This window comes from Ochotona princeps, chromosome 2 (assembly GCF_030435755.1).
Source record: "Ochotona princeps isolate mOchPri1 chromosome 2, mOchPri1.hap1, whole genome shotgun sequence".
Classification (NCBI taxonomy): domain Eukaryota; kingdom Metazoa; phylum Chordata; class Mammalia; order Lagomorpha; family Ochotonidae; genus Ochotona; species Ochotona princeps.
In genome coordinates this window covers 64,815,991-64,824,618 of record NC_080833.1, presented here as the reverse complement: position 1 = coordinate 64,824,618, position 8,628 = coordinate 64,815,991, and the positions used below count along the sequence as shown (strand labels likewise).

At 44.4% G+C, this 8,628-nt stretch overlaps 1 protein-coding gene across 5 annotated transcripts in view; it reads left to right on the top strand.

Annotated features, from left to right (window-relative positions):
* The first annotated feature begins 2,230 nt into the window (after positions 1–2,230).
* The window catches only part of USP33 (ubiquitin specific peptidase 33), a 52,046-nt gene continuing 45,648 nt past the window's right edge, over positions 2,231–8,628 (top strand). For 2 of the 5 annotated variants that reach the window (XM_058658301.1, XM_058658289.1), the window contains exon 1: positions 2,231–2,418. The gene's annotated coding sequence lies outside the window, so the exon portion shown is untranslated. The remainder of the gene's footprint in view (positions 2,419–8,628) is intronic. The other 3 variants (XM_004582108.4, XM_004582110.4, XM_058658282.1) reach the window with 2 other exon arrangements.

Below are 8,628 nucleotides of genomic sequence, written 5' to 3'. Positions count from 1 at the left end.
AGGGAATGGTTGACCTCAGAGTTTACAGGGCAATTCTTCAAATTGTTGCCAGCAAAAATTTCCAAAGCTTTTTAAAAAATGCTCTTTCTATTATCCAGGTCTTTCAGTTAGTTTTTATTTTCAACATCAATTTATGTTTATTGGAAAGGCAGATTTCACAAATAGGAGAGACAGAGAGAAAGACCTTTCATCAATTGGTTCACTTCCCAAATGGCTGTAATGGCTAGAGCCAAAACCATCCGAGGCCAGGAGCTAAGAGGTTTTTCCAGGTCTTCCCCACAGGTGCAGAGTCTCAAGGCTTTGGGCCATCCTCTGCTGCTTTCTCAGGTCATAAGAGCAGAATTGGATGGAAAGTGGAGCAGCAGGGACGTGAACCAGTGCGCCCACGTGATGCCAGAACTTGTACGCACAGGTTAGCCTGTTGAGCCACCATGTGGCCCCCAAACATAGGTTTATTTGTTTGTTTTTTGCTAATTTACAAAAATGTTCCTTTGGAATGGGGCTTGGATGGGGTTCCCTGCTCCTCATCTCTGCCTGGCTCAGCTCTGGGTGTTGCAATAAATTTGGGAGTAAACCAGTGTATGGAAGATCTCTTTTTCTCTTTCTCTGTCTGTGTAACTTGGTCTTTCAAATACTATGCCTTTGAAAAAATTAAAAAATTTATTTTATTTTGAATCTGTAGGCTAATTTTTATGTCAGTTTTTGAGGGGTTAGGTAGCATATTGCTGACAGACATTTATCACAGGAGAGGTCAGAAAGTTTAGGACATTAGTTTTACATCAAGTAAGTTGATAAAATTCTCATTTCAGACAGACAATTGTGAGGCCAGGGCTGTGGTACTGCAGCAAGTTAAGCTGCCACACGTAGTACCAGCAGGCTGTAGGAGTGTTGGTTCAAGTCCTGGCTGCTCTGCTTCCCATCCAGTTCCCTGCTAACATACCTGGGAAAGCAACAGAAGAGGACCCAGTGCTTGGGCCTCTTCACCCCTGTGAAAGATCCGGAAGAAGCTCCCGGCTTTGGCCCAGCCCAGGCCCAGCTGATGTCGCCATTTGGGGTATGAACCAGCAGACAAAAGATATCTCTCTCTGCATTTCAAATAAATGAATAAAATCTTAGAAAAAAATGGAAGTCAGAATTTTTAGTGCTTTGTCACGAGACCTGGGCAGCAAATGATTTCTATGTTCACTCCCTTATTGTTTAGAGGGGGCACTATATAACTATTGAAAGTTCTTGGCTGTTTTACAAATGAAAGCTAACCATGTTACTGACATCCTGTAGTATATAGTGTAATTTTTTGAAGTCAGGTGAAGATGAAAGACAGGAGCTGCAATAGGATGTATCCCTTCAAATCATATTCTATTTTGTCAGTGAACCCAGAAGAGGTGATCATTTGGGGTGGCTCTGAGGCCTTAAGTCAGTCATATGTCATGGCTGGTTTCTTCAATTGTTACCTTAAAGTAGGTACTTCCATATTGTCTTCCTGTGTCAGATGATCAGATTGCACAACATTTGAGTACATGTTCCTGGCCTGGACACCATAAGAGTTGGTGGTAATCAAACAGAATTAAACCTGCAACTTCATTTCATTAATTTAATGATTTTATTCATATGCTTAAAAATCGATGGATTGAATTTTAGCAATGACATAGTTGGAAGGCAAGTGTCTTTACATACTCTGGACATTAAGGAGACACTAGAATTTCAAATAAATATTGCATTTAATTTTCTTGATTTGGGCTTAGAGGAAAATGATAGACACGAATTCATTCTTGACATAGGTGGAAAATGGAACAACTGCCTCCAGAAAACGGAAGTCGTAAGAAGTTGGGAGAAGCAAGAATAGGGCAGGGCATGCAGTGTTGATATTTGTTTGCAAGGTTCTTCAGCGGCTAGCAGACGGAAATTGGGTAATGCGTTGAGACAAGACCTTACTCTGGTCACTGTGAGCGGTGGGCAAGAGGGGCAGGGAGCCCGGGGCCGGCAGGGAGCCCGGGGCCGGCGGGGGAGCCCGGGGCGGCGGGGAGCCCGCACTGGGGGCCGGCAGGGGGCCGGCAGGGGGCCGGGAGGGAGCCGGGGCGGCGGGGAGCCAGGGGCCGGGAAGGAGCCGGGGGCCGGCGGCGAGCCCGCACCTGCGCCCGACCCCCCGGCTCCGCCCCGCGGCCCGCCTCTCCCCGCCCTCTCCTGACGCCCGGGGACGCCTGCGGCGGCGGCGGAGACACCGGAAGGAGCCGCGGCTGCTGCGGGAAGTGGCCGGCTCGGGAGGCGGGGACCCCGCGGGCAGGGCTGCGGAGCCGTTTTCCGGGCCTCCAGACGCGACGCCGGGCCTCCCCGAGGCCGGGCAGGAAGAGGAGGCTGCGGAGGGGCGGCGGTAGGCTGCTGTCGGCTGCGCTGGCGGTGTCCACAGGAAAGGCCGTGGAGGTGAGCGCGGCGCTGCGGGGATGGGAGGGAGCGGCGCGGGGCCCAAGGGCTCCTGGCTCGCCGCCGGGCACCGGCTCTGCTCTGGCTCGGCACACCGGCTCCGTGGCCCTTGCAGCGGCCTCTTTTCTCGCTGTTGCGCGCGGACGGGAAAAAGGCCTGGGCCTCTGGGTGCTCTGTTAGTCTTGTGGGCGGCACGCCAGGGGTCTGCGGAGGACGTGAGCTGCTGGTGTGTTTGAGGAAGGGTCCCTACCGGGGCGAGAGGGCTGAGGGGCCCTGGGCTGGAGCGCTGTTGCTTCCCTCGGCTTCCCGACGCCGGGCTGCGGACGAATGGAAGCCCGCAGCGCGCCGGGTGCAGGCTTCTGGTTTCGCTTCGCGGCGCAGTAGGGGCTGCCGGAGCGGTCCGTGCGGCCCCTGCAGCCCGTTATTCATTGTTACGGTCGGGAAAACGAGGTGTCATGATCTCTGGAATTTTTCTTCTACCGACGTTTTGTTTGGGTCCAGTCCAGTCTTAATGTCTGTCCGTTTGCAGCTTTTGTTTGGAAAAAATTTTCATAGTATGTGGTTTTGTAACACTTTACGTAGAAGTATTTCTCGATTACAAAACGCCTTTGGAATATTTGCAGTGTGCCAACTGGGTTGTTGGGTGATGAGATTTTCTAGGTGTTCGGTGCATAAGTAATTTTCGGGTTTATAGTCTCAGAATTATTAGGTCTTAAAAAATTGAGGCAGAGGCTAGAATCCGGGCAAAAGCATAGAATCAGTTGAGGGTACATTTTGCTATGTAGATCTCTGGACTGAAAGGATGTATGGAATTACAGACTTTTAAATTTTCATCATCATTTTTTAAAGATTTATTTAATTTTTATTGGGAAGGCAGATATATAGAGATGAGGAGAGACAGAGAGGAAGATCTCCCGTCCGATGGTTCACTGCCCAAGCGGCCGCAACGGCTGGAGCTGAGCCAAATTGAAGCCAGAAGCCTCTTCCCGGGTCTCCCACATGGGTGCAGGGTCCCACGGCTTTGGGTCGTCCTCGAATGCTTTCCCAGGCAACAGGCAGGAAGCTGGATGGGAGGCAGGGCCACAGGGATTAGAACTAGTGCCCGAATTGGGTTTGGGCGCGTTCAAGGTGAGGACTTTAGCGCTAAATTATAGGGCTGGGCCCTGTCATTTTTTTCTTTAAGCCAGAAGCCTGTTAACAGGAAGTAATGAGACTGTCATAGTTACATTCTGGTTAAGACAGAATAATTTTATCACCTGGAAAAGGCTTACCCAATCAGATTATCATAATGGGTATTTGATTTGAATCTAATACAAATATTGTTATTTCATACTTTTAATGTGAGGGATATAATAGGAATCTTATTGAGAGAAAAAGCAATGTTTAATAATATTGTTACGCTGTGCTAGGTACTTTATACTTTATTTACAGGGTTCAGGAAAAGGGAAAGTACAAAAAGGCATTTTCTGGGATAAAACATCTGACCTATAAATATGAGGGCTAGTCTACTTAGGATCTCGTCTTAGATTTGATCTGATTTATTGCCAGTTTTCACTTTAGTTCTTTGAGCTCTTTACAACCTTCCAATAAGCAAATTTTTTACATAACTTTAGTTTCATGATGTTAGATTGTAACAAAGAGGCAGTTTTAGATATCTGAAACTCACGGTTAAAGAGACAGCTCTAAAAAAACTTAGATCCTTGTATTAGTTGATAGAGACATATAGTGAGAGCTCCTGTTTGCTACTGCCGTCTCCACATGCCCAGAATGGCTGGGGCTGGGGCTCCTAGGTGAATAACAGGAACTCAGGCACTTGAACTGTCTTACCCTCCCCCCAGCGTATGCTGCATTAGCAAGGAACTGGAAGTGGGCCTTGAACCCAGACACTCTGCTATGGGATGCAAGTGGGTTAGCTGCTCGGCTGAACACTTGCTTCATAAATGCTAATTCTTGGTGTATTGCAGGTAGTATTTTCAGACTGTTAACAGTCTGATCCTCCTGCTATTCCAGTGGGTTAGGAGTATCAAGATAAGGCTTCGTGACAGATACTTGACCTTGAAGGTTATTAAGATCAGAATTTCCTTAAAGTGTGAATTAATTTTGTCGAAGAACTTTTGCTAGAAATTGGAATTCAGATAACATTAAGGTTGAGGGCACTATAAACCATAACATGTGACAAACTGTACTGTGAACTTAGAAAATGAGGTAGATTGCTGAAAAACCTTTGGTGAGATGTGAAAAGTCATTTCTAAAAAAGAGAACAGTTCTATTTAAGGTAATTTTTAAACTTTTTGGAAGGCTTCATTTGATTGTATGGACGTTTTGAGATATCATTACAATCAAAATACAAATCAAAATTGATAGAGCCTCTGATGAGTTGGTTTAGCTGTGTATGGCGGATGAATTAGAAAGCTAGTATTTAAAATATTTGGATTTTATTTGAAAGGCTATCTGTTGGTTTACTCCCAAAATATGCGCAATTGCCATGGCAAGGCCAGGCTGCGGCCTGAAGCCTACAGCTCAGTCTGAGTCTCCTAGATGGATGGCAGGGGCTCAAGTGCTTTACCCATCACCACTGCCTCCCAGAATATAGGTTAGTGGAAAGCTGACTTGGAAACAGAGTATCTGGAATCCAGACCAGGTGCTTAAGCTTGCATTGTGAGTATCCCAAGCAGCAACTTAAACATTGTACCAAATGCCTGCCCCTAAAACTCCTATTTAAGCAACAATGCATGCATCAGAATAAATCTCCCTTTCAAATATTACTCTGGAATGTTGCTGTCCCGCAGCGATGGACTTGGTACACGGAGCCAATAATAGCAGACGTGAACCCTGACTGATGGTCAAAAGCCGTAGTTTATTAGTGGCATCAAACTTTATACACTGAGGGCCATACGGGATAAGGGAGGAAGTATTGAGCTCATCAACAAAACCATCAGTGCTTTTGTTTGGAACTCTTTTGTATATTCCACCAGGTGTTCTCATATACATACTCTCCACTCAACTGTTCTTATGTAAATGATATCCAATAAGGTACGCAAAAGGTAGCCATTTGGTTATTCTCCTCCAAATATTATCCAACCAACTGTAATCCTGTGCTCACTGACCTTCTACGGTCACAGTGTCCTCCTACATCCCAAGTAGCAACTTAAACATTGTACCAAATGCCTGCCCCTAAAACTCATATTTAAGCAACAATGCATGCATCAAAATAAATCTCCCTTTCAAATATTCCTCTGGAAGGCTAAGTTGATCAGTATTTTGACTGTTACCATGGCAAGCCCTTTGGAAAGTTAGAAAGCTTTGTCTTCAGTGATCTTGTTAAGTCATGCAAAGGGCAAAGGTGAAGAAGACATTACATGTAGTGGTTGGGGCTTGGTGGAGATAGCATTTGAAATGATTGAGCTCTGACAGGTTTATAATAGGAATATTCGCGGGCATTTCTCTCATATTCTCTTTTTGAAAAAGTTATAACAAACCTTTTACATCATTACTTTTGTTTATTAGAAGTTAGAACTTTGACAGTTTTTTTGCCGTAAAGGAAATATATGAGTAATTCCTTAAGTATGAGCTAATGGATTCCTTGAAAGCTGCAAGGTAAGTGAGAAAGGATCAGAACAGTTCATTAACAATTTAGAGTTTATATAGGTAATAGATGAAAAAAATTATAAAGGATATCCCTTGAAGGTATTTCTTCATAAGTATGTTATCCACAGAAGTGCAAAATGAGCTAATGTGGGGAGATTGAGGCCATAAGACTGGAGGCTTTTGATGAAGTAAGATTTTGTCAGCATCACTTTAGTGGCTTTTGTGGTTTTTCTGAAGTGTTTCTGGAACTCAGATCTTTAGAAGACATGGGTGCAAGTGAGATGCCAGAAATCAGTGGTGATGAAATGTGCAGAGGCAAAAGGGAAAAGATGGATGGGCACCTTGGATCTTAGCCTGTGCGAAGTTTTTACAGCTGTCTCCGAGTTGTCCAAACAAGTGAAGAGTGGCTTAGTTCTCATTGATGGAGATTGCCCTGGAAATGTTGTCAGTGTTTCCAGCTGTCCTGGTTAAGGCTGTGCAAGTTCCTTGAGTGGTAAAGAACTTAGGACAAAACCAGAGAAGTAGTTGAGGTGGGAAGTTCTCCATACCAGCTATAAATGAAAATTGAGGTAAGCTGAAAACTTGCACAACTGTGTCTGTTTAGAAGCATTCCCTTTGAGTAACCTAACTGTGGAGTGGCAGCCTGGAAGCCTCAAGGTAGGAGAAATGTGAGTTGAGAGAAAGGGAAAAAATAATACAGAAATAAAAAGTAATAGAGTTTGCTGACATATAGAAGGTAAGGATGGAATATGAATGATAGTGAGATTTGGAGTTTACCTGTTAATGTATGGCCACCAACTTAAGTGCATTACTTCAGGAGAAAAACTAATTGGGAGTGGGTGTTTGATTTAGCAGTTAGGAGTTCTGATTTCACACCTGTGTCTTTTGGCTTCCGCCTCCCCGCTCCTGCTTGCAGCTCCTTCAGACCTTGACAGGCAGTGACAGTGGCCACCGCATGGTCTCTGCCACCAGTGGCTTGAGTTCTTGGCTTCTGGTTGGGACCTGCCCAGTCCTGTCTGTTGAGGTTTTGTGGGGATTAAAGGCATGTGCATGTTTTTATTTGCACCGTCTGTTTTTGTTACAAATAAATAAATTGCAAGGTGTTGAAAGTAGCAATGGAATGTGGATGGACATTCTGAAAAGAAAGAGATTTGAGTAGTGCTGCCACCGTTCCTTTTTTTTAATGATTAGAAGCAAGAACAGTTGTCTCATGCCGATTCACTTCTGAATTCCCACAACACCTGGGACGGAGCCTGGCAGAAGCTAGGAGCTGGAAACTCAATCAGGCTCTCCTCAGGAGTAACAGGAACCCAGCTACTTGAGCCATCACACACTGCCTCTCAGTGTCTGCATTGGCAGAAAGCTGGAATTAGGTCCAGCTTGGGACTTGAACCAAGGTACTCATGTGTGGGATGTCGGCATCCTAAGCAACACCTTAAATGTTTGGCCAGTGGCCCAGTGTGATGGCTCAATTGGATAATCATCCCTCCTTGAAAGTTCTGGGATCACATTTGGGGGCTGCTTCATGTCACAGTTGGGTGCTCCACTTCCCATCCGGCTCCCTGCTTATGACCTGGGAAAGCAGTCAACAATGACCCAAGTCCTTGGGATCCTGCAACTGCTAGGAGAAACTAGGAAGAAGCTTCTGTCTCCTGGCTTCCCTTCGGCTCAGCTGCAGCTGTTGCTGCCACTTGGAGTGAACCAGCGGGCAGAAGATCTTTCTGCTCTCCTCTCTGTGAATGTGCCTTTCCAACAAAAATAAATAAATCTTAAAAAAAAAAAAGACCAAAATGTGCACACCCCTCCCCCAACTTTTACAATGCCCATATTTGAGTGTAAACTTTAAGAGTGTAAACTTTTGTTAAATTCGTCTGTTTTTAGGGTTTAGCCCAGTGCTGAGGTACAAGTAATAAAGTGGAAACGTAGAGGTGAATCTAACATTGAGACCATTACCTGTCATTCTTAACTATTTGTAAAGTTCTAAATTTTTAGTATTTTTAGTGAAGACATTATTTAGATGAATAGATTTTTTTTTATTAGTTTTATAGGCATCAGTATTACAGTCCAGTAAACAAGCAGAAAGATCATTAATTTTCTTTAAAGTGGTTATCAGTGGTGGTTGCATTTCATTTTTCATGTTTCAACTTTGGTCTATAACATGTAAGTATTTTAATGGCTGTCCTGTAGTGCCAGAGTACTGTTATTTAACTAAACTTCCATGTTACTAGGAAGTAATGCAGTAAAAATTACTGTCAACTTGTTTGAGCCTCTTTCAAGACTCTCAATTTGTTCACTCTTTCCTGTTGTCATTCTGTCTGGTATTTGTTACCAATTATTTCATCAGGCTAGAATTAATCACACTTTTATTAAACAGGTTTATTGGAAGAAAATGCCAAGCAGTATTTACACATACCAATTGAAGGATTTTATTTGGAGCAACATTGCCATATTGGAGCTTTGTTTTAGGATAATTAGCTGTGGCAGTGTTGATGGATTGTAGGGAGACAAATCAGGACACTACACAGTTCTCTTCTGAGGCCTCAGGATGTCATGAATTCGACTGCTAAGAATCAGTGAAGCAGAAGCTTCTGGAAAGGGGGATAAAAAGATTAGTACTAAAGT